Here is a 24,386-nt window from a genome sequence, read left to right as displayed (position 1 = left end):
ACCACCATAACCACTGTACACTATAAAAACCACTATAACCACTGTACACTATAAAAACCACTATAACCACTGTAAACTATAAAAACCACCATAACCACACATGTATAAAAACCACCATAACCACTTTTACACTGTATAAAAACCACCATAACCACTGTACACTGTATAAAAACCACTATAACCACTGTACACTGTATAAAAACCACTATAACCACTGTACACTGTATAAAAACCACTATAACCACTGTACACTGTATAAAAACCACTATAACCACTGTACACTATAAAAACCACTATAACCACTGTAAACTATAAAAACCACCATAACCACACATGTATAAAAACCACCATAACCACTTTTACACTGTATAAAAACCACCATAACCACTGTACACTGTATAAAAACCACTATAACCACTGTACACTGTATAAAAACCACTATAACCACTGTACACTGTATAAAAACCACCATAACCACTGTACACTGTATAAAAACCACTATAACCACTGTACACTGTATAAAAACCACTATAACCACTGTACACTGTATAAAAACCGGATGAAAATATGTACCATGATGTCACCCATTGCTTTGTGGACTCCAGTTTGGCATTTTGACAGTTGCTTTTTTTTTTTTTTTGCCAGACAGAGCCACAGCGCCGCCTGCTATTGGTCCATTATTGCCAAGCTGCATGATCACTGGATAGGTGACCTGTCAATCACGCCCCAAAGCATAGCCTGTTTTATCATCTATTTTTACTCTAAATTACACCATATACTGAATGGGGCAGTGGTGGCCCAACGGTTAAAGAAGCGAGCTTGTGACCGGAAGGTCATCGGTTCAATCCCCGGGACCTGCAGGATAAATCTGTTTGGGGAAAGTGAAAAGGCAGCGTTTGCCCCTCCCTCATTACCACTACTGAGGTGCCCTTGAGCAAGGCCCTTAACCCCAACTGCTCCAGTGGAGCTGATCCATGGCCAGCAGATCAGACTGTGGTCGTATACTGGGCAGCATAGGTATGAATGTGTGAATGTGAACAGAGCGCTCCTGAAAAAGAGAGCATTGCTCTCAGTGAGACTCCCCCTGTATAAATAAAGGTTAAAAAACCATTGTGCTGTAGCCTATTGAAGAAGACTTGAAACTAGCGATTGGGACCATAAAAATACTGAGGTAATAAATCAATTGAGAAGTAGAGGCATTTTCCCATTGACTTATACAGTCAGACTTCATTTTACTGTCATAGACTGTACGGCTGTTTAAAAATCCCCCCCCCCCCCCCCCTCCTGTACACTTGTCATGAATGGGGAAATTAGCTATAGAGACCAAAACCGGGAATGACTATAGTTTTTATAGCCAGGCTCCAGTGGACATTCGAGGAACTGCAGTTTTGGGCACCTCCGTGTTGCCTTCAGTTTTCCAAGGCAGAGGTTTGCCGCTTGCTTCTTCTACCGCACTGGCCAGTGGCACGTATGAGCGCACACTGTATTTCCCTGATGCTCTTGGGTCTGTATGCCTATAAAAGCCCTTTAATGTGTGTCTGTCTTTGGCTACAGTGTATCCATGGTCACACTTTGCTTCCCTCTGTCATCTCTCTTTAAGCTCTGGAAACACACTTGCAGAAATCCTCTTTACCCAACTGTTGCCCCGAGGGTCCCAATCCATCACACATCCCAATCCGCTTCTCATCTTACACACTGTTGCTGCCTAAATAGTCTGTTCACGCTTTTCGGGAATTGGAAAATTGGCAGATTTGATCTCGAAGCAAGTGCACCATCTGTCATTTTCCAGTGTATTTTGAGTGGTTTGCTTTAGTTCAAAGGGTCGAGAAACCTTTTTCCACATCTGGACGATCATATCAGGTTCACTTCCAATAATGGAAACAACGGAAGTACAAGGTTTCGATTGAGTTCCGACATGTATGTGAATCCGGCAGCAGTGGAAAAAGCTACTCAAATCCTTTAGTTAAGTAAAGGTCGCAATACCATAATGGAAAGATAGTCCATTTAAAGTCAAGCTTCTGCATTGAAAAATAAAGTTTATTCAAGTAAAAGTATAGAAGTATTAACGGTAACATTAAGGATCTAAAGTAAAATTCATCATTCTTTGAGTGTTAAATTATTGAAGCATTTAACCTGTAAGAAGTATGTTTAGCATGATCCTCCCACGTGCTACGTCCTGCCGGTGAAGCTCCCCACTGTCAGGTGAAAAGAAGCGGCTGGCAACTGCATGTGTCACAGGAAGCATGGTGCTAGTCTACGGCTCTCCCCAGATTGGCAGAGAGTGGAGCAGCGACCGGGGCAGCAGGGGGAAATTGGCCAAGTACTTTAATGTTCTAGGTCTATTTAGGTCCATTTATGGTGGTTGGTGAGGAATTAGCTTATATGTAGCTTTTATATGTAGCTTTTGCATGTAAATTCTCTAAACTAGAAACTCAGTTAGTGAAGTAAAAAGTCCAATATTTCCCTGTGAAATACCCCTTTGAAAGCGTAAATACTCAAGTGAAGTGCCAGAACCTCAAACTATAGATAAGAACAGTACTGGAGTAAATCTACTTAGTTACTTTCCACCTCTGGCATCTGGTTATATCGCTTGAGGCTCTTCTGCCTTAAGTCTGTTATGTATCACAAAGCAGCCATTGTCAACCTCCACACAACAGGTCTGTGTTTACATGAGTGCAGACAGACAGGGCGGTAAGGTGTGTGTCTGTAGTGCAGACACACATGGCGGTAAGGTGTGTGTCTGTAGTGCAGACAGACAGGGCGGTAAGGTGTGTGTCTGTATGTGCAGACAGACAGGGCAGTAAGGTGTGTGTTTGTAGTGCAGACAGACAGGGCAGTAAGGTGTGTGTTTGTAGTGCAGACAGACAGGGCGGTAAGGTGTGTGTCTGTAGTGCAGACAGACAGGGCGGTAAGGTGTGTGTCTGTAGTGCAGACAGACAGGGCAGTAAGGTGTGTGTTTGTAGTGCAGACAGACAGGGCGGTAAGGTGTGTGTCTGTAGTGCAGACAGACAGGGCAGTAAGGTGTGTGTCTGTAGTGCAGACAGACGGGGCAGTAAGGTGTGTGTTTGTAGTGCAGACAGACAGGGCGGTAAGGTGTGTGTCTGTAGTGCAGACAGACAGGGCGGTAAGGTGTGTGTCTGTAGTGCAGACAGACAGGGCAGTAAGGTGTGTGTCTGTATGTGCAGACAGACAGGGCAGTAAGGTGTGTGTTTGTAGTGCAGACAGACAGGGCGGTAAGGTGTGTGTCTGTAGTGCAGACAGACAGGGCAGTAAGGTGTGTGTCTGTATGTGCAGACAGACAGGGCGGTAAGGTGTGTGTCTGTAGTGCAGACAGACAGGGCAGTAAGGTGTGTGTCTGTAGTGCAGACAGACAGGGCGGTAAGGTGTGTGTCTGTAGTGCAGACAGACAGGGCAGTAAGGTGTGTGTCTGTAGTGCAGACAGAAGGTGTGTGTCTGTATGTGCAGACAGACAGGGCAGTAAGGTGTGTGTCTGTAGTGCAGACAGACAGGGCAGTAAGGTGTGTGTTTGTAGTGCAGACAGACAGGGCGGTAAGGTGTGTGTCTGTATGTGCAGACAGACAGGGCAGTAAGGTGTGTGTTTGTAGTGCAGACAGACAGGGTGGTAAGGTGTGTGTCTGTAGTGCAGACAGACAGGGCGGTAAGGTGTGTGTCTGTAGTGCAGACAGACAGGGCGGTAAGGTGTGTGTCTGTAGTGCAGACAGACAGGGCGGTAAGGTGTGTGTCTGTAGTGCAGACAGACAGGGCGGTAAGGTGTGTGTCTGTATGTGCAGACAGACAGGGCGGTAAGGTGTGTGTCTGTAGTGCAGACAGACAGGGCGGTAAGGTGTGTGTCTGTAGTGCAGACAGACAGGGCGGTAAGGTGTGTGTCTGTATGTGCAGACAGACAGGGCAGTAAGGTGTGTGTCTGTAGTGCAGACAGACAGGGCGGTAAGGTGTGTGTCTGTATGTGCAGACAGACAGGGCAGTAAGGTGTGTGTTTGTAGTGCAGACAGACAGGGTGGTAAGGTGTGTGTCTGTAGTGCAGACAGACAGGGTGGTAAGGTGTGTGTCTGTAGTGCAGACAGACAGGGCGGTAAGGTGTGTGTCTGTAGTGCAGACAGACAGGGCGGTAAGGTGTGTGTCTGTAGTGCAGACAGACAGGGCGGTAAGGTGTGTGTCTGTAGTGCAGACAGACAGGGCGGTAAGGTGTGTGTCTGTATGTGCAGACAGACAGGGCGGTAAGGTGTGTGTCTGTAGTGCAGACAGACAGGGCGGTAAGGTGTGTGTCTGTAGTGCAGACAGACAGGGTGGTAAGGTGTGTGTCTGCTGAGATCAGAAAGCGTGCCATCACATTACTGTGAGATGACAGGCCTATGAATTACAGAGCAGCATTGGAGGTCTTAATACAGAGAGACAGTGGAATGTCGTAAAGTGTATGGAGTGTATGCGGGAGGCCTCTATCCAGGTAAGGTCCAGCTGTTATCAGCAGCTGTCAGTCTGGTCAATGTCTTTCTATTGACTATATGCCTACGGATATTTCTGTTTTCTCTCCCCTTCCCCCTGAAACATCATTAGGAGCTATTCTTCTCTGTCATGTTGTCGGGCAGTAGAGTCATCGCCGTAATCACAAATCCAAGCGATTGTTTTGAAGTCCTGAAGCTTGGGAATAACAGGTTTCCTCTGCTTGCGCCAGACAGCAGCACATTAACGTGACTGATGGGCCTTCGGGTGCTTGCTGTGGCTCCGTCTGGCCAGCTGACCTATATGGGAGATGATTGCATGCACAGCCTTTTGGCAGGCTGTCTGAGCTGAGTAAGCACAATTCTGCCGTTTTGCCATTGAGACATAGACCAGGGGAAACAGCGCTGAGTCAATACATGCAGGTAATGTAGAGGCCATGTAATATGAGCCATAACCTTTGGGTAATATGACTTTATCGACATCTGAAATATGTTTTTTCCTTTGTATTTCCTCCATTCACGGATTAATAGCCACATGCCAGACGTGTTCTGTATCTACTTGTTGCATTTAACCTTTGCAGTAGGCTCATCTTTGTTTGTGCTTCTTTCTTTCTTTGCTCATGCTTGATGCGTTTTTCCAAGTTTTTTTTTCTTTTTTTTTCCAAGTGGTGTGAAGATTATCTTGCTGAACACAAACTTTGCTGTTTCACAAACTTCTGTTAACCACAGACCTTGTTTCATGCATTTAACCAAAATCCCCATACAAAAACCCTGTTGCCTTTTCCCCTTACGAACCAGCATGGCGGCGATTTCTGGGTAAGCCTACAAAAATACGTCATCCCTGCTGAACCCTATTGTAACTTACCGTACTTGATTTAATTTGTGTTTGCCAATTTTGTTTGTATTGCATGTTAGGACCCCCTCGAAAATGAGATGGTTCATCTCAAGGGTTTCTTCCTAATGAATAAACTTATGTCATCATCACTCACTCACTCACTCACTCACACACTCACTCACTCACTCACTCACGGATGCCATAGCTAAGGATAGGAAGGCCGTAGAGATTCGAGGGTCGAGGGGTGGGTACTGGGTACTACAGTACCACTAACCAGCCACTAACCGTTAGTGGCTAGGGGAATATGGGTGGGGGGCAAGGAAGGGGGGCGAGGGAAAAGGGGCTGTAGCTAGCGATAGGAAGGTGATAGAGAGTTGGTATTTGAGGGGTGGGTAGGGGGAAGTGGCTAGGGGGGTATGGGTGGCCGTATCTAGGGTTAGGAAGGTGGTAGAGAGGTGGGTAGGGGGATGTGGGTGGTGGGGGAGTGGTGCCATAAAGTTAAACGGCCACAAAACTGCCACAAAGGCCTGTGCTTGTTCTTCTTGTGTCTCCTCTCTCTCTCTCTCTCTCTCTCTCTCTCTCTCTCTCTCTCTCTGTCTCACTCTCTCGCACGCATGAGACTTCACCCATCCCTTGTTAAATTGGGGATAATGATGATGTAACGCGACACTTTGAGTCAGAGCAGCACCACTGGAGCTGGCGGTGTTCAGTGTCTCGCTGTTGGGGCTTGAACCCCGGGTCTCCCTCCCTGCTCACTTTGACGACAGCACCCTGCAGCCCCACTCAATCAATCACCGCTCTTCTCAGGAGGAAAACAGGAAGCAGAGCCCAGATCCTGGCGGGGCTTAAAGCCCCCCCCCCCTCCAGCCAGTTTTGTCATTTTGAAGATATTTCATGTGTAGCTGTGTTTTCTCCTGCTCTGCCAATTATATCAAGTGTTTTCCACTGCATTTTGTTGAGAAATAACCTTATTTTTGGCTCAAAGTCTTATGAGCTCATGCGCTATAAACGGGTGCTGACGTCAGCGTTTAGGGTTGTCAATGCTCACGTCACCTGTCATCAGGGGCGGTTTTAGCATCAGAGCTTTGGGTGGGCTCAGCCCACCCAAAGGTCATGGACCACTGAACCCCTAGGGGGGTCCGGGGGCATGCCCCCCCGGAAGAAAATTTTGTACAGTTTCAAGTAAAAATGGATCAAACTGGCGCACTTTGAGATCAAAATGAAGAGACTAGATCTATGAAGAACTACACACATCAATATCTTCTTTACCATTCTGTGGTTTTACAGCAATGAAAAAACAATCGTTTCCCTATATATACTTAGTTAGAGAATTTTAGCAAAATGCTTGGACCATCTGTGAAAAAATTTACTACCAATAGCTTTCTTCACCAATGTGTTCTTATAGGTGTCTAGAATCACCTCTCAATTAGTGCAAACCCAAATCCTCGTAGAAAATCCTGATGATTATACACTGTGCTTTACATAACAATAACCAATATACCAATATCATATGGTCAGGGAGACATTTTTACTCAAAAATAATGTTTGGAATGGATTCAGCACCCCTGAAAACCCCTAGTTAGACACCCCACAAGTTCATTTTAGACTTTTAATTTTTATCATATTTTTCACCCAAGCCCTCGGGGCACCTTAACTTTGATTGGCTCTCCAGGATTTTCCACGAGGATTTGGGTTTGCACTAATTGAGAGGTGATTCTAGACACCTAAGAACACATTGGTGAAGAAAGCTATTGGTAGTAAATTTTTTCACAGATGGTCCAAGCATTTTGCTAAAATTCTCTAACTAACTATATATATTCTGCATACAGGTTACTATATGGTAGAATTATGCTTGCCTAAATAATACCAAAATCACTTCAGGGGAGTTTCAAGTAAAGTAACATTTTGCTTTGTAGGCAAAACAAAAGTAAAATTAAATCAAAAGGGAACTTCCTAACTTATTGGCTGGAATAATATTCCGACAAGATAATAATATACTGTAAGCACTAAAGCAGGAGTTTGCAGTCAACTAGTTGAAATTAATATGTGGCAGTATTTGTGGGGGTCAAAATCTATGTGGAAGGGAAAGAAAGAAAGAAAAGGGAATAGCATGCCATGCACGCATGTTAAGCTATCGTCATCATCACATCAGACAGGCTGTGTAAAGCAGCCACTTGCGATTCTGAAGGGCTTAATTTCATTCAGATAACAAGGGACGCGTTTGAAAATATATTTGTCACTTATGCCCATATGTTTCTCAAAAAACATTGCATCCATTTACACCCGCTTTACTGCGAGCTAGCATGACATGGCTGGCTTGTGCCATGGTAGCCCACCTACCTTCCTCCAGTCCACCTGTTTGTCTGGCAGGCACAGCGACAAGTTATTTTGTTTAGCCTACAAAACAACGTTACGCGCTAATTTGCATATCAATATGCGCTAATTAAGTAACTACTAACGACTCTGACTGCTCAATGCTCACCTCACAGTTTCATTGATCATGAGTGGGGAGAACGATTGTGTGCACTGTGGAGGACCACTTCGCTGCCGTACTGTGTGTGTGACCTGTGTGAAGTGATGTGGGATTAGGCAGATAGATGGAGGAGGGAGCCGCGGTTCTAGAAACTTTTCGGGTGGGCTGAACCCCCCTAAATTTTTGTCTCAGCCCACCCTAAGAACATAGAGGGGGGGGGGGGGGACACGCACACAGCGCATTGAGTGTAGTCAGAAACTGCTACTAATGACCACCATGGATTTGGAGGGGGAAAAAAAAGAAAGATTTTTGTCATTTAAAAAAAAAAAAAAAAAAAAAAAAAAATTGCCTCTATTTTTTTGGGTGGGCTGAGACTATTTTTGGGTGGGCTAAAGCCCACCCAAAAAAGGCCTAGAACCGCCCCTGCCTGTCATATTAATAATATACAATATTACAGTGAATACAATCTGCCGTTAGCTTGGGTTAGCTACGTTTGCTAACGTAGTTCGTTCTGGCTCAAAACGCCACGATAGCCTAGTCACTTTTAACCAGTTCAAGTTACACTCTTTCAATTTATTTTGCTTATATGCCCACCAGCTTTGATATCTGTTGGCTGGTTATGCTGATATTTATATCAATATGTGGCTTCTGGGTGAACATTTAGCGGAGTGGAGGCAGCCATATTGTTTCTGGTCTGACCGGCTGATAGAGAGATGAAGATCATATTGAAGGTAGAAGCGAGTCTCGGCCAAAACACACAGAGGACGGGGAAGCGCAGTGCAGAAGCAGCAGAGCGCACTGAGAGAGTTATCCTTTTTAGACAACAGTGCTCCAGCCATGACGTTGCAGTGGAACATCTCACCAATAGACAAACTTTGGTGCAAAAGATTAGACTGGTGACGTAGTTGATGACGGCGGGTGCAGTTTTTCATTTCCACTGTACAGCAGGACTGTACACAGGTGGAAAACTGACTGGCTTTAAGGGGCTTTGTGAAGGCGGGCTCAGATCCCGGCGGGTAGCCCACTTGACAAGGGGGAGGAGTCTCCAGTGTGAGGGAGAGGCTTCTAATTCCCCGTCACCCGTCACTCAAAGTGTCACATTGTATTTCCCAGAGTTTTCACTCTCATGGTGATTAACAGGCATGTTATCTTAGATTAAGGACGATGCCACACAGTCAGTCCCTTTGTCATTTCCCTGGCATCATCAGAAAGATTAAAGACGTGTTGACTGCTTATGATTGTGTCACTTGGGCACTCGGTTTAGATTCATTCATTCATTCATTAGATTCACCCCCCCCCCCCCCCCCCCACTGCACTGACAAGGGACAATCTCAATTCCACTGAGTGCAACAGTTTTGTTTGTTTTTTAATAATAATTTTTCTAACTGTGCCTGCTGTAGCTTGTGTAGCTGTTTTTTATGTAATATTATTTTAAGATAATTTATAATCCCAGCCAAAATATAAAAAAAAGACTACCATGTCTGTCGCTGGATTGATGACGATGACGATGATGGTTGCTGTAGGTTCTGCTGTGCCATAGTTACACATCAGTATCCAGTACAAAAAAAGACATAATATAGCGTAAGTGATGATAGTGATACTATACTTTCACTCATGCCGCTCACAGTGGTATCGCCGTCGCCTCACAGTTTGAGTCCCGCCTGGAATGCTGTGGGACTGGGGATATGTCTCCCCATGCCCTCATAGGTGCCCAGGAGGGCTATCTCATGCAAAAGGGACTCTGTGTGCAGTTTGCATGTTCTTCACGTGCTTACCTGGAGTTTCCTCCATATATAACCCCCCCCCCCCCCACCCACCCACACAAACACACACACACACACACACACACACACACACACACACACACACACACACACACACACACAGACACACACACAGACACACTAAAAACATGCAAGAAGCATGTGGTGTTTGGAAGAAGTTGGTCCCCAGGCACTTCACTGCAGCTGCCCACCGTTCCTGGCCTGAACCATGGAGGAGGACGAGCTAAGATGGGTCGAACGCAGAGGACGACTTTCACAGCGCCTCCAAAGTGTGTGTGTGTGTGTGTGTGTTTGTGTGTGTGTGTGTGTGTGTGTGTGTGTGTGTGTGTGTGTGTGAGTGTGAGTGTGAGTGTGAGTGTGAGTGTGAGTGTGTGTGTGTGCGTGTGTGTGTGTGTGTGTGTGTGTGTACTGGCTGCCGTGCACATGTGTGCATGCCACAATGGTGTTTGTGACAGATAAAGACAGGGTTTGTCCATCCGGTTTAATCTCTAATTAGGGTGCTTTCTCACTGGGAACGATTGCTTTTGTCTTGTTCCGTGCCCGAGTACGATTGCCCCCCCTCTCCCCTACCCCTGCTGGTCAGCTTTCACATTACAACATTTCTTCCGTGCTCGGGAACGCAACGGAACACTTGCGCCATCAACTACGCCTGGAGTGTATCCTCGCCCGTGTGTTGTCTATGTGGTTCGGTGCGGTTGGCGTTCACATTCGCAAGTGTTCCGTCCGCGGGCACGCCAAAGCGTTCCCCAAACCACCTTTTCAAGTGGATCCTGTCACGGTACGCTGTTCCACGCCCGGGCACGGAACGCAACGTTCACACTCATGAAATGAACTGCACCTGGGGAAGCGCACCTGGGGTCAATTTGTGGACAAGTGTGCTCGGTTGTGCTGCCGGGTCCCGAGTGTGAAAGCATCCTTAATCTCTCTTATCTGCATGCTTGACATATCTGACATGACTCTTGGCATTTACTCCTGTTCTTTTCTTCAGTGCAGATGTACAGAGATTATCTGTATCCACACAGGGAAAGGCTAAATGCCATTGATGGGCAGGGTGGGACTTTCGTTGTTTTAGGGGCGTGGCCATTTGGCCTTCGGCGTCGCATACTTTTTTAGGGCACAAGGCCACATGCCAGGGCACAAAGGCTATTGCTCTATTGACATCGTGAAGAGTGATTTTTGTGTGTTAAAATGAGGCAATAAAACATCCTTTGTATAGGGCAGGCTACATTAAACTGAGACCACTGACACTTTCAAAGCAAGTGACAGTAGCAGGCTGGTAGCAGGGCACTGCCAAGGTGGCCTTAGGGATCTTAGGGCATCACGGCCAGAGGGAGGGGCAATGGAGGCCATGTAATTCCCACCCTGTTGCTGGGTGTTCCTTCACAATAACGTTTTTCTTATATAACCATGACCAAACCCTAACCCTAAACATAATTCAGCATTTCAGAAGTTATGCATCTTTTGGCGATGTGTCATGCCCACCACCACACCCCTTTTCGGCCACTCGGCATGAAAAGTTAATCAATTCTTCCTTGGCCCATAACCAACCTTCATACTAAGTTTTATGCAAATCCATGCTAAACTTTTGGAGATATCCTGCTAACAGACGGACGGATGGATGGACAGACAGACAGACACAGATTTCCTCCTTGGTGGAGGTAAGTTCCAAGATCACCATCACTGCAAGTCATCACTGAGCACTGAGGAGTGCTAGAAAATACCAACACAGTCTAATTTTTCTTCTTTTTTTTTGTTTTTGTTTTGGACCAACGTTGCTACAGTATGTTAACAGTATGTTACAATAATGGTAAAATGGTAACGTTTTTTTCAATGGTTTGAGGGTTAGGTTTAGGGTTAGGGTCTGGGGAGAGGTTAGGTTTATAGGGTTAGGTGTGGGTGGTGGTGGGAGTGGTTAGGTTAGATGGGTCCCCGGGGTCCGAGACCCCCGGGAAAAAAAACATTACCATTTTACCATTTTGGAGCCGAAATTGTAACATGGCAAGTCAGCAACGTTGCTATTTTACCATTTTTTGGAGATCGGGTTGGAAAATACATAAAACATATCTAAGGATAATGTACTAAGGAGAGTGTTAGGCATTGTGTATGACACCTTAAACATAGACTATAATGCCTGGGAACAAACCTAGTTTGTTTCCTCGACAGTGTCCTGGACACTTGCCAGCCAACCTGACATAAATTGAACATAAAGTGAGTAACATATATTGGCCTGGAGGTTGGGGTAGTCAGTCTACATCTTTATACACTGACACTTAACCTTAATGGAGCACACATTGTAAGTCGATGGCTTCGGGGCTAAGAACGCCCATTAGGCGTTGTAAAATCACTGTAGAGCACTGCCTCTTAGGGCTTAACTATCCCATCATATCTCAGGCTTGGCACTCGTTAAGTTCAAACTTAATCTAAGGAGGTGGATGTTCTTCACAGCTCTAAAACGGAAATGTCTTGCCATAAAAAGGTGCTTGGATACAATCTGTAAAAATAATGAGAATGTTACGATCATTATTTTTGTGGATTGCAGTTTCAATTCACTTTTTCCAACTTTGTCGATATTGAAAGTGAATTTACGCCAATCCTAATTTCTGCCTTTATCAAAGTTGTCAGAGGCGATAAGTCCCCCCCCCCCCCCCCGTCCCCAGGAATGTATAGGGGCATGCACATGCCCTGTTCTCTCCCTTTGTGGCAAATTGTGAACAGCTGTGGTCATAAATACATTATAAGGGGCAGCACACACAAAAATCCAGAGCTACGTAGTGTAATGATTTCCGCATGTGGTGCATTACAGCATTTGGCCAGTGGATCAAGTTCCACACCCAAATGGCATAAGAGAACAGGAAAAAGGGTCAATTTTGGTATCCACAAATGGACGGCCCCTTGATACTAATCATGCAGTTGGCACACAATGGAGCCCTCAGGGGAGCTGGTGTAGCCCAGTTTCCTGCTATGCGAGCCAAAACCCCACTGGGCCGTATAGTTAAGATCAGCCCACGAGAGATGGAGGTCAGAGGGCTAGGGGGATCATAAGATCAGTGTTGGGCAAGTTACTTTCAAAATGTAATATACTATATATTACTAGTTACTTTCATTTGAAAGTAATATGGTACTTTACAATATCACTGTCTGTGTAGAGTATGCGTTACTTATTCCACTACTTTTGCATTACTTTCACAAAAATAACTGCAGTAGCAGAATGACATCGCCGCCCCGGAACCATCCTGAAAAATAATTTAAACAGTCTTGAAGTCAGTGTAAAACGTCCAAAATTCTAAATGTTATCCTTTTCCTTTGTTATTGTCATCTATAGTGGTTATTTGCATAAAAACACACAATTTGATTAGGAAATGATTGTATCCTTATTTAAATATGTGCTTTGATAAAAAAAAAATCAATTTGGAGCTTGTGTTACTTGAGAAAGTGGTATAGTATTACTGAAATCCTATTGGTAATTACTGAGTTACTGTGAAAAGTATTATATTAAATGTAATATGTTACTTTAGTAGCAAGTTACCCCCCAACACTGCTGGGCCGTAGTTAAGATCAGCCCACAGGAGATGGAGGTCTGGGACCAGTTGTACCAGCAGGGCTTAAGACTGGGTATAAGCTAAGTCGGTCATAACTTTACGACCTAACAGCTACGCCGGTTGCACCAAGAGGGCTTAAACCTTATTTTCACTAAGCCCAGGCGTAACTCTTACGCCTGGTCAGGAGGAGGCGTAAAGTGCCTGTGCCTGTAACAGAGATCTCCGTGGTGCTGCTGTGATTGAGTCCTCACGGTCCTCATCGTCGTCAAGTCGCCTTCGAAGCATGACGTGTGATTATAACAAACTAGTTGTGTGGCTTAGCCTTCCCAAATGTTGAGGGTCGTTTTTTTTTATTTAATAAATGGAATTGGGAACGTTACAATCAATTTCATTCAAGCATGCCTGGCACTCAATCGCCGCCATTTTCCCCCGGAGCTTCCACAGGAGGAGGGAGGGTGGGAGGAGGGAGGGTGTAGTGACGCACATACAGTAGTGGCCATATGGCACAGTGACGCTCCAAGCAGGTCGCGAGGCACATTTTTGGGCCAATCAGGGGGCATTCCCCAGCAATTCACATGGACGCGCATTGCTACGACCGGCGTAGTTAAGACCAGACATAAGCCCTGTTGGTGCAACAGGCGTAAATCCACTCTAAAGACTGGTCTTAACTAAGACCGACGTAGGAGTTACGACCAGGCATAGTTAAGATCAGTTGGTGCAACCGGCCCTAGAGGAGTAGAGGGGTCATAAGATAAGAATCAGGGGTGTAGTGCTGTAGGAGCACAGGGGAGCGGAACTCCCACACTTTTTCTCCAAGGGTTTCTTTTTACAATAGTAAAATAGTGGGGGTGTTGTTGCTCATATAGGTGTGCTCCCCCACTTCTCCAGATAGCACTGTCTACACACCTGTATAAGATGAATCATTATTGATCGCTGTGGGGACAGCTAAAAAAAACAAATTTCTCCTAACAGCTTGTGCAGCATAATCAAAGTGTTTTGTAGCCAAAGAAATGCACTGTGGGTCCAATAGTCCAAGTTGCCTGTAGGGTTCCTTGCTTCGCTGATTGGGGAGGCTTATAGCCTACTGGCTCCGGCTCCGGCTGCAGCTGCGGCATATGGGGCATTTTTGCAGGGCAGGGAGGCGGCTTCTCTCCCAAGACTATAGGTCTGATGATCATAAACCAGACAATCTTTCGGAAGTTGTCCGCTATTTTCACTCCCTAACTAGTAACTAGCTCATCAAAATGTCAGTAATTGTAATTGAGTTACTAAATTTGAAAAAGTGATTAGTTAGATTAGTTGCTGCAAAAATAAATGTTAGTGTCAGTAATAGCAACACTGCATGTGCTCCAGCACTGTTCAAACCACCATACCATTAAAAAGCTCATTGATTCCCACCTGGGACGCTGTGAGCACTGAAGGAGTGCGTGCCCGTCTGCATGTCCTCGAGTGCCTTTCTGTGTGGAGTTTGCATGTTCTCTCCGACCCCGTACCCCCTGGGGGTTTCCTTCATAGGAACCCCTCATCAAAAAACATGCAATATTCTGGTCGCTGAAGTGGTGCCTCCTCTGGTTGTTCGGGGCACCTGTTCAGAGGGAGGGGAACTCGTTGGAATAGCGTGATCCTCCCACGTGCTATGTCCTACCGGTGAAGCTTCCCCTGTCAGGTGAAAAGAAGCGGCTGGCTAACTGCCCATGTCTCGGAGGAAGCATGGAGCCAGTTTGGGCTCTCCCCAGATCGGCAGAGCATGGAGCAGCAACCATTAAAATGAGCACTAATGGGGGATAAAAAAAGATTAACATTAACATTAACCTTGCGACCAATGCCAAGCAATTGATAATGTGTTGTAAATTGTACAGTATATGGATGAAAGCAAGAAAGTTCAGTCTATAATGTTGCAAGGGTGCAACAGGTAAACTATGAAGGTATAAGGTATAAGGGAAAAAGTTAACAGCGAGCACACTCCAAAAAATATACAACTTCGGTGCAGGGCACATGCAATATCAAGTCACTGCAGAAAAAGCCAGCAAAGTGTGTTGACAAAGTGTTGTCAACACTGAAGAAGCCTTCAGTGCTGCGTGCCGAAACTGTTTGTTGCTGTGCTGCTGCCCTACCCACACTAAGGTATTAAACCTCTAAAAGGACATTTTTTGTGTGCTGAGACCATGAAGGTATTTCATTGTTTCTTTCTTTCTTTCATTGCAAACGCCCATACATTTCACCCATCCATAAGGTCCACATGGCACATGTCACACATGTCACATGTCAATACAATGTTAACAAAGCAAAATCCACCCTTCAGTGTTCTTTGTGGAAATGTGTCATGTCTGCTGTGCCACCAAAGCAAACACGTGTAGGCTACTGACGACATAAACCCCTGTTTCCCCTGAACTCTGCCTTGTGTTTTATTCCCCCAAAGTCTTCTCTTTACGCCAACAGATTAATTAATCTTGGAGTTTGACTTGTTTGGTTTATCCTGCTTCTTTTCTGTTCTGAAATTAGCTCATGTCTCTCATCAGAAGGCAGGGTTAGATGGAGATATAGATGCTTGACTGCAATGGCTTGATCATCTACATACAATAGTTGTAATTGGTTTTTGGAACATTCAAGAGTTGTCTGCCAGTCTACACTCCGCTACTGTACATAAGGAGATAACAGCTCTGAAATATAAACTGGAGCCAGCCTGCTTTGACAGGAATCAGTAGGCTACAGCTGTTTATAAAACCAATCTTTTTTTCTTTTTTTTTTGTAAGAATACAACACGTAGGCTACAGAGGAGGAGGAGGAACTCAACACCTGAAATCATAGTAGGCTATAGTTGCCGCCATGGATACCTGCTGCTGGACACAGACAAGCACGCGCACACACATGCACATAGATACACACCTTTCTGACTGGTCAACATGGAGACAAGGATGACCAGAGAGCAGCACAGTGTAGAATGTGTGTAGCAACTGGGCAGTCTTCTGTACATATAATGCTAACCATCTGGATTAAGTGTGTGTGTGTGTGTGTGTGTGTGTGTGTGTGTGTGTGTGTGTGTGTGTGTGTGTGTGTGTGTGTGTGTGCGCGATAATTAGGAACCTCAGGCCTCCCCCACCAACCGCCTACCCTTGGTTCCGTTTATATTAGAGGAATTAAGGCACATTAACACACACATACATACACACACACTACATACACACTACATACATACACACACACACTACATACACAAACACGCTCACTACATACACACACACATGCACACATACACACACACACACACACACACACACACACACACACAGTACATACACACACACACACACACACACACACACACACACACACACACAGATGCGAACATGTCCTGCATATGTACACCTCCACACACACATGCTAATCACTTCAAATAGAGAAGTGGAGCTCAGGAAAACCTCTGGAGCATGGGAAGGGAAGTGGACGCCCTAAACAACACACTTACACCATGCAGACAGAATGGAAGACAAGGAGAAGGAATGAGAGAGAAACTTTTTTTTATCAAAATACTTCCTTGTTCTTTTTTGATGAATTGATGAATGCATTAGCTTTCATTCATTGTAGTGTTTCATTCGAGTGGAGCAAGGGCAAAAATACCCCCCAAAATCTCAGAGGAATGCGCCTAAACACTGCAAACCAAAATTGTCCCCAAGATTCCGATAATTTCATTTTCATTCAATTTTCTCTTTTTTCAATGTTATATTTTTCAGTTTTTTAAACACAAAGAACAAAGTCGAACAAACTCCGACACTGGGAAAAAAGAAAAGAAAAAAGCATAGGCTACATAATTTATAATATGATATCACAATGTGGTGCTACCCCCTGTGTGAGGTGCTTGTACGAGATGTTGTGCATGGGATCCCACGCATGAGAATCCAGCCGGGTGATTCACCCGTCGCCCCTTAACCTCGTCAAACTGGGCCAGAAAAGGGTCGCAGATAGTTGAAAATCTTTGAAGTGAGGTGGTCCTCAGCAACCTGAGTCTCTCCATCTGTATAACTGAGACCGTGTCCGTCAACCACAGCTGAAAAGAAGGTGGAGAAGGGGACTTCCATTCCTTCAGAATGAGTCTCTTGGCGACACCCTCGGATTCAATTTCCATTCCATCTCTAACACACACTTAGCACCTGCAAGCTGGTTGCCAACTGCCAATCAAAACAAAGAAGATGAAGAAGACCACGCTCACACAAGCAGCGCTGCTGTATGTTGTATGCTTTAACTTTATGCATTCATTACACTAATTACACTGACAACTATTTTTTAAAGTGCCCCCAAATCTTGTAAGTGCCCCCATTTATTTATAGCCTGGTAAACCATCCGGTCACGTGAACTCACATTGTGTTCAATCAGGAACGCCACTGGCGAAACAGTAATGGCTGCCTCCATGGCTCTCCGGCTCGAGCAGTAACGGAGTTCACGGATCTGGATGGTTTTATCCAGGCTAATTGATTTAGACAGTGGGGACAAGTTGTCCCCAAAATATTTGTTACATTTCCTACACTGCTTTCATTCATGTATTTCATGTTTTTTACTCTACGGTATATAAAGTCATAGGGGCAAGAAAAGGATGATTTTAGGGCTGCATCTTGATGTGGGGGGGATGGAATCAGGATAAGCATAATTGTCCCGGCCTAGATGATGTTTCAATCCAAATCAGCCCTCTCAACCTAATTCTGGGCCTTATGTAATACGCTGGGTGGAGCCGAAGGAATGAAATTAACTCCAAATGTGACACTTCATCACACATTCCTTTACCGCAAGGTCAAACTCCTTCCAGCATCCTGCCTCTGCAGACTCAATGGCCGATGACGGCGATGGTGAACTTGGGTGACGTTGGTCTACAGACTTCAACAAGGTTTTTCATGCGGTCAGAAAGAGGCCTTTGCATGTGTGTGAGTGTCTGAGTGGTTTTCTGTGTGTGTGTGTGTGTGTGTGTGTGTGTGTGTGTGTGTGTGTGCGCGTGTGTGTATCATGAAACGGCCCCGCTGTCATGTGGCGGATATTGGCTCACCTGCTCCAGCCCACCCTGGTGGTGAAGGTGGCAGTTTATTTAACCAGACAGAACCTGCTTATTTTCTCTAACATTGGCATTGAACAGAGCTCTTTAAACAGTGACTCGCCCCACACACACATCAGTATCAAATTCTCTGTGTGTGTGTGTGTGTGTGTGCGTGCATGTGCGTGTGTGTGTGCGTGCGTGTGTGTGTGTGCGTGTGTGTGTGTGCGCACGTGTGTGTGCATGTGTGTGCGCGTGTGTGTGTGTGTGTGTGCGTGTGTGTGTGCATGCATGCGTGTGTGTGTGTGCGAGTGCGTGTGTGTGCGTATGCATGTGCGTGTGTGTGTGTGTGTCTTTTTGTTTACTTAAAGGATCACTTTGCTGATTTTCAACCAGCTTTGTGTCATTCCAATGTCGGTAGTATTCACCTCATGTAGCCCCGCCCACTTGATCCAGTTGTGTTCTGACTTCCTGTTCAAAAACGCCATCTGTTTTACCTGGTTGTCAACCTTAGCTCTAAAATTATAGGCAAAACACAAAGATCCCTAGTACAGTTTAATAGTGCACAAGTGCTCAAGAAAGCACACAAGATAATCAATGACTCCACACATGTCCTTCATGTCTGTTTTGATTTAATGCCATCAGGAAAGCGCTTTAGACAGCCTGCCTGCAAAACAAACAGAAGGAAGTTTGGTTTTGTTCCAGAGGCCATTCGACTGGTGAACAGCCACAGTACAAGAAATGGTCAGTTTATCTAGACTAAGTCTGCACCTTGACCTTTTGATTTGAATATATTCCTTGTGGTGTTGGATACATTGTAATCAGGGATCTTGCTTTATCAGTGCCATTTATTGTATTTATTGTCTTGTTTTTTGTATTGTTTTTTGGTTGTGTACAAAGTACAGCTTGTTTGCAGTATTCATGCCTTAAATTGCCCCTTGCGGGACTAATAAAGTTTTTTGAATTGAATTGAATTGAATTGAATTAAACCTAGTCTGACTCACTGGCTGCAATTATTTCACATTGAGTGGCACCCGAGAAGCTGCTGTGGGTCCCTGAATGCAACACTCCGTCAACTCACCTGTGGAGCCCGAGAAGCTGCTGTGGGTCCCTGAATGCAACACTCCGTCAACTCACCTGTGGAGCCCGAGAAGCTGTGGTGGTTTCCGTGAATGTAACACCCAGTCAGGACCGTTGTCTTTCACACTTACACCTGGAATTGGCTTTGGCAGCCTGTACGCCAAAAGGTGAGGGATGCATGTGCGTGCGTGCGTGTGTGTGTGTGTGCGTGTGCGCGTGCGTGCGTGCGTGCGTGCAAGTGGCGTATACATAGGGGGCCAGTTGCACAAAACCCCTTAAGTTAAGATTTTCCTTAGAGTCCGAGTTAAGGTTTCAAAAAAATAAAAGCGGTTGCACAAAACACCCTTAAGTCTTGTCCTTAACTTTTTCTTAAAATGTGTAACCTTAAGGAGAAGACTTAAGGGGGTTTTGTGCAACCGATTTTGTTTTATAGAAACCTTAACTCAAGGTATTTTGTGCAACTGGGTCTTTAGATATGATAAATGTTATACTTTGATAAATAGATAAATTATATACTTTCTTGTCCCGTAGGGAAATTTGTCTTGGGCTCCAAGCCACTGCATTACACAACACAATATACACAACACAACATCACAATGAACATGCAAGCAAGAGAGCACATACACAGTACACACTCAAAACATGCTTAAATTCACATTGAGCGTTGGACAGTAGTTCTAAAAAATATATAACGGGTAATAAAAAAGACACTTTTAAATACTAAAACCAGCTATAAAAACCAGGTATAGCCTTTTCTTAAAGACTGAGAGGGACTGAGAGTTTGGTAACTTCCACCACCGAGAAACCACAGAAGAGAAAAGTCTGGCAAGAGACTCAGGGCCTTGTTGTGGTGGCAGCACCAGGCGCCACTTCTTTTCAGAGTGTAGTGGGTGGGAGGAGCCTAGACCTGAATGAGGGAGTTCAGGTAGGTGGGAGCCGTTTTGGTTGCTGCTTTGCAGGCGAGCATCAAGGAGTTAAACTTGATGCGGACGGTGACTGGGAGGCAGTGGAGGGATAAGAACAACTACTGGGAGGCAGTGGAGGGATACGAACAATGACTGGGAGGCAGTGGAGAGATACGAACAACGACTTGGAGGCAGCGGAGGGATAGGAACGACTTGGAGGCATCGGAGGGATATGAACAACGACTTGGAGGCAGTGGAGGGATAGGAACAACGACTTGGAGGCATCGGAGGGATATGAACAATGACTTGGAGGCATCGGAGGGATATGAACAACGACTTGGAGGCATCGGAGGGATAGGAACGACTTGGAGGCATCGGAGGGATATGAACAACGACTTGGAGGCAGTGGAGGGATAGGAACAACGACTTGGAGGCATCAGAGGGATATGAACAACGACTTGGAGGGATATGAACAATGACTTGGAGGCATCGGAGGGATATGAACAACGACTTGGAGGCAGTGGAGATATAAGAACAATGACTGGGAGGCAGTGGAGGGATAGGAACAATAACTGGGAGGCAGTGGAGAGATAAGAACAACTACTGGGAGGCAGTGGAGAGATAAGAACAACTACTGGGAGGCAGTGGAGGGATAGGAACAACGACTTGGAGGCAGTGGAGGGATAGGAACAATGACTTGGAGGCAGAGGAGGGATAGGAACAACGACTTGGAGGCAGTGGAGGGATAGGAACAACGACTTGGAGGCAGAGGAGGGATACGAACAACGACTTGGAGGCAGTGGAGGGATACGAACAAAGACTGGGAGGCAGTGGAGGGATACGAACAAAGACTGGGAGGCAGTGGAGGGATACGAACAACGACTTGGAGGCAGTGGAGAGATATGAACAATGACTGTGAGGCAGTGGAGGGATACGAACAACGACTGGGAGGCAGTGGAGGGATACGAACAACGACTTGGAGGCAGTGGAGGGATACGAACAACGACTGGGAGGCAGTGGAGGGATACGAACAACGACTTGGAGGCAGTGGAGGGATACGAACAAAGACTGGGAGGCAGTGGAGGGATACGAACAACGACTTGGAGGCAGTGGAGGGATACGAACAAAGACTGGGAGGCAGTGGAGGGATACGAACAACGACTGGGAGGCAGTGGAGGGATACGAACAACGACTTGGAGGCAGTGGAGGGATACGAACAAAGACTGGGAGGCAGTGGAGGGATACGAACAAAGACTGGGAGGCAGTGGAGGGATACGAACAACGACTTGGAGGCAGTGGAGAGATATGAACAATGACTTGGAGGCAGTGGAGAGATATGAACAATGACTGGGAGGCAGTGGAGGGATGTGAACAGCGCAGTGACATGTGCTCTTTTGGACTGGATCTGGATCATCTCCAGAGGCTGGGGTGTACATGCCGGGAGCCATGCCTGGACTGAGGTGTGCTGCATGCTCAGACCGGTATAATCTTCCTGATGTTGTACAGGGCAAATTGGCATGATAAGCGAGATACATATGAAAGGTTTGTTTCTGGGTTGGGTTAGTTTCTGTTTTCTTTGTGGGGAATGATACACGTTTGTCTCCGTCCATTTGTTTGTTCATTTCTTCCTCCACTTGTCAACCACAATATCTGTTTTTCTTTTTTGACTAAATTCGAGGAAACGATACATCTCACTGCTGCACGCCACCATCTTCAAAATGACACTGACGTTACAGCTCAAAACAAGGTGGTGTATTTGTGACTGACTGGCAGACAGAGGCGCTGCCTCATTCTTATTTGCTCGTCACACCGTTGACTAAAAGGATTTAAATTCATTGTTCATTGTTGAGGGACAGCTGGCAACCTGAACAGTCAACTGGATTTCAAAAACCGCGCCTAAGATCCACTATCTGGGCTAGGATCAAGGTTTAACACTTATTTGCCCCGCCCACCTCACCTGTATTTAGCCGCTTCTCTTTGGGACAGCAGTCTTCCTGGACTGACTGATTGATTGCCACCGTCCAGCACCTAACAAGACTACAGAGCCTGCGGGATATTACCACATACACACTGGTAAGGGCAGAGCTATTTAGGTCCGTGTGTGTGTGTGTGTGTGTGTGTGTGTGTGTGTGTGTGTGTGTGTGTGTGTGTGTGTGTGTGTGTGTGTGTGTGTGTGTGTGTGTGTGTGTGTGTCTTGGTGTCAAGTGTCCTATTGAAAATTGTGAGGGAACGGAAATAATTCCCAAATGACTTTATACAGCCAAGGGTGATGTGTGCAACCACATCTCTGAAACCACTGCTTGTCATGTCATGAAGCTAACGCTAAAAGGCAAAAAAAAAAAAAACTTTCCATTCAAAAAGGTAATTATAAATGATATATAATTATATTTGTAATTAGAATAATTTGATAAATTATTATGATGGAAGGATAATAATTCCCAACACAGGTAAATAAAACGTTATAGCCATGGGTGGTGTGTGTGCAACCGAATATTTATCTCTGAACCTCTGCTTGTCATGTCATGAAGCTGACGCTAAGAGGCATAATTAAAAAAAAAAATATTATAGATGATATTATATATTACAATTATACACATTATTTTTTATTTCAAGGTTGCTAGAAGAACGAGCATATTGACAAGACAAGCATGTTCTACTGCGGTCACATCATTTCGGGTAAGATGTCAGAAAATGATGCTTCAATTGATTTCCGTACGCTTCCTTCGTAATGCTTTCTCAACATTAAACTCCAGCCGCCCTGTCCTCCAAGCCCCTGAAAACAAACACTTTTAATTATTTTCAAATATCTTGATCCAATTATCGACATGCGTAGTTTCACATACTCAAAGATACAGTATAGGCTCGCACACACCGTAATTACACCATTCACCTGCTCACACCTACCAAATACAAACCAAAAAGACTGCAGGTTAAAGTGATCTTAAACTGCATTGTTATGGTCATAACAGATGATTAGTCATCAGTGTTGGGCAAGTTACTTTCTACATATTACTAGTTACTTTCATTTGAAAGTAATAAATTATACTTTACGCACTGTGTAGAGTAACTCGTTACTTATTATACTACTTTTGCATTACTTTCACCAAAATAAAAGCGGTAGCAGAATGACATCGATGGCCCGGAACCATCGGAAAATAATTTAAATCATCTTGAAGTCTGTGTAAACGTCCAAAATTCTAAATGTTATCCATTTCATTGCGATTGTCATCTATAGTGGTTGTTTGCATAAAAAAAACACAATTTGATTAGGAAATGATTGTATCTTTATTTAAATAATGTGCTTTGATTAAAAAAAGATTAATTCAATTTGTAACTTGTGTTACTTGACAAAGTAACTGGTATAATATTACTGAAATCATATTGGTAATTGGTTATATTACTGAGTTACTGCTAAAAGTAATATGGGTTTCGACCTAGTTTCAAGTTGGAGACCAGTCGGAGGTACGGTGGTGCAGTGGTAAGCACTATCGCCTCACAGCTCGAAGGTCGTGGGTTCGATTCCCACCTGGGGACGAGGTGAACGCTGAAGGAATGCGTGCCCGTCCGCATGTCCTCGAGTGCCCACCGCCCGGGTGGGGTCGGCAAAAGGGCCTTTCTGTGTGGAGTTTGCATGTTCTCCCCGTGCCTCCCGGGGGTTTCCTTCATATAGGAACCCCCTTCACAAAAACATGCAATATCCTGGTTGCTAATGTGGTTCCTCCTCTGGTCGTTAAGGGCGCCTGTTCAGAGGGAGGGGAACTGGTTGGAATAGACCCATTTCATGGGGGCCATTTTGTGCCGAAAAGACAGGGTAAAAGGTGCAAGCAAAACACTAATGAGGGTTTCCAACTTCCAATGATTGGAATTTGGAAACCCTCATTAGTGTGTTGCTTGCACCTGTGTTTACCCTGTCTTTTCGGCACAAAATGGCCCCCATGAAATGGGTCTATAGCGTCCTACCGGTGAAGCTTCCTCTGTCAGGTGAAAAGAAGCGGCTGGCTGACTGCCCATGTCTCGAAGGAAGCATGAAGCCAGTCTCGGCTCTCCCCAGATCGGCAGAGGATGGAGTAGCAACCAGGATTGAGAAATCAAGTGAGCACTAATGGGGGATAAAATGGGATAAAAAAAATCGGGGGGGGGGGGGGGGGATATATTAACACATTCACTGCCAACAGTTTTTTTTTACTGTAGGTAGCTTCTGCCAAGGTTTTTTTTTGAGGATTCTGGCTCATCTTTCAAGAGCCGAGGATTATTTTCTGCTAGGATTTTGTGAACACAAAATATCTCAAAAGA

The sequence above is a fragment of the Poromitra crassiceps genome (assembly GCF_964638095.1).
Source record: "Poromitra crassiceps genome assembly, chromosome: 3".
Taxonomy (NCBI): domain Eukaryota; kingdom Metazoa; phylum Chordata; class Actinopteri; order Beryciformes; family Melamphaidae; genus Poromitra; species Poromitra crassiceps.
The sequence above is the reverse complement of the archived record's forward strand: the minus strand, read 5'-3'. Positions refer to the sequence as shown.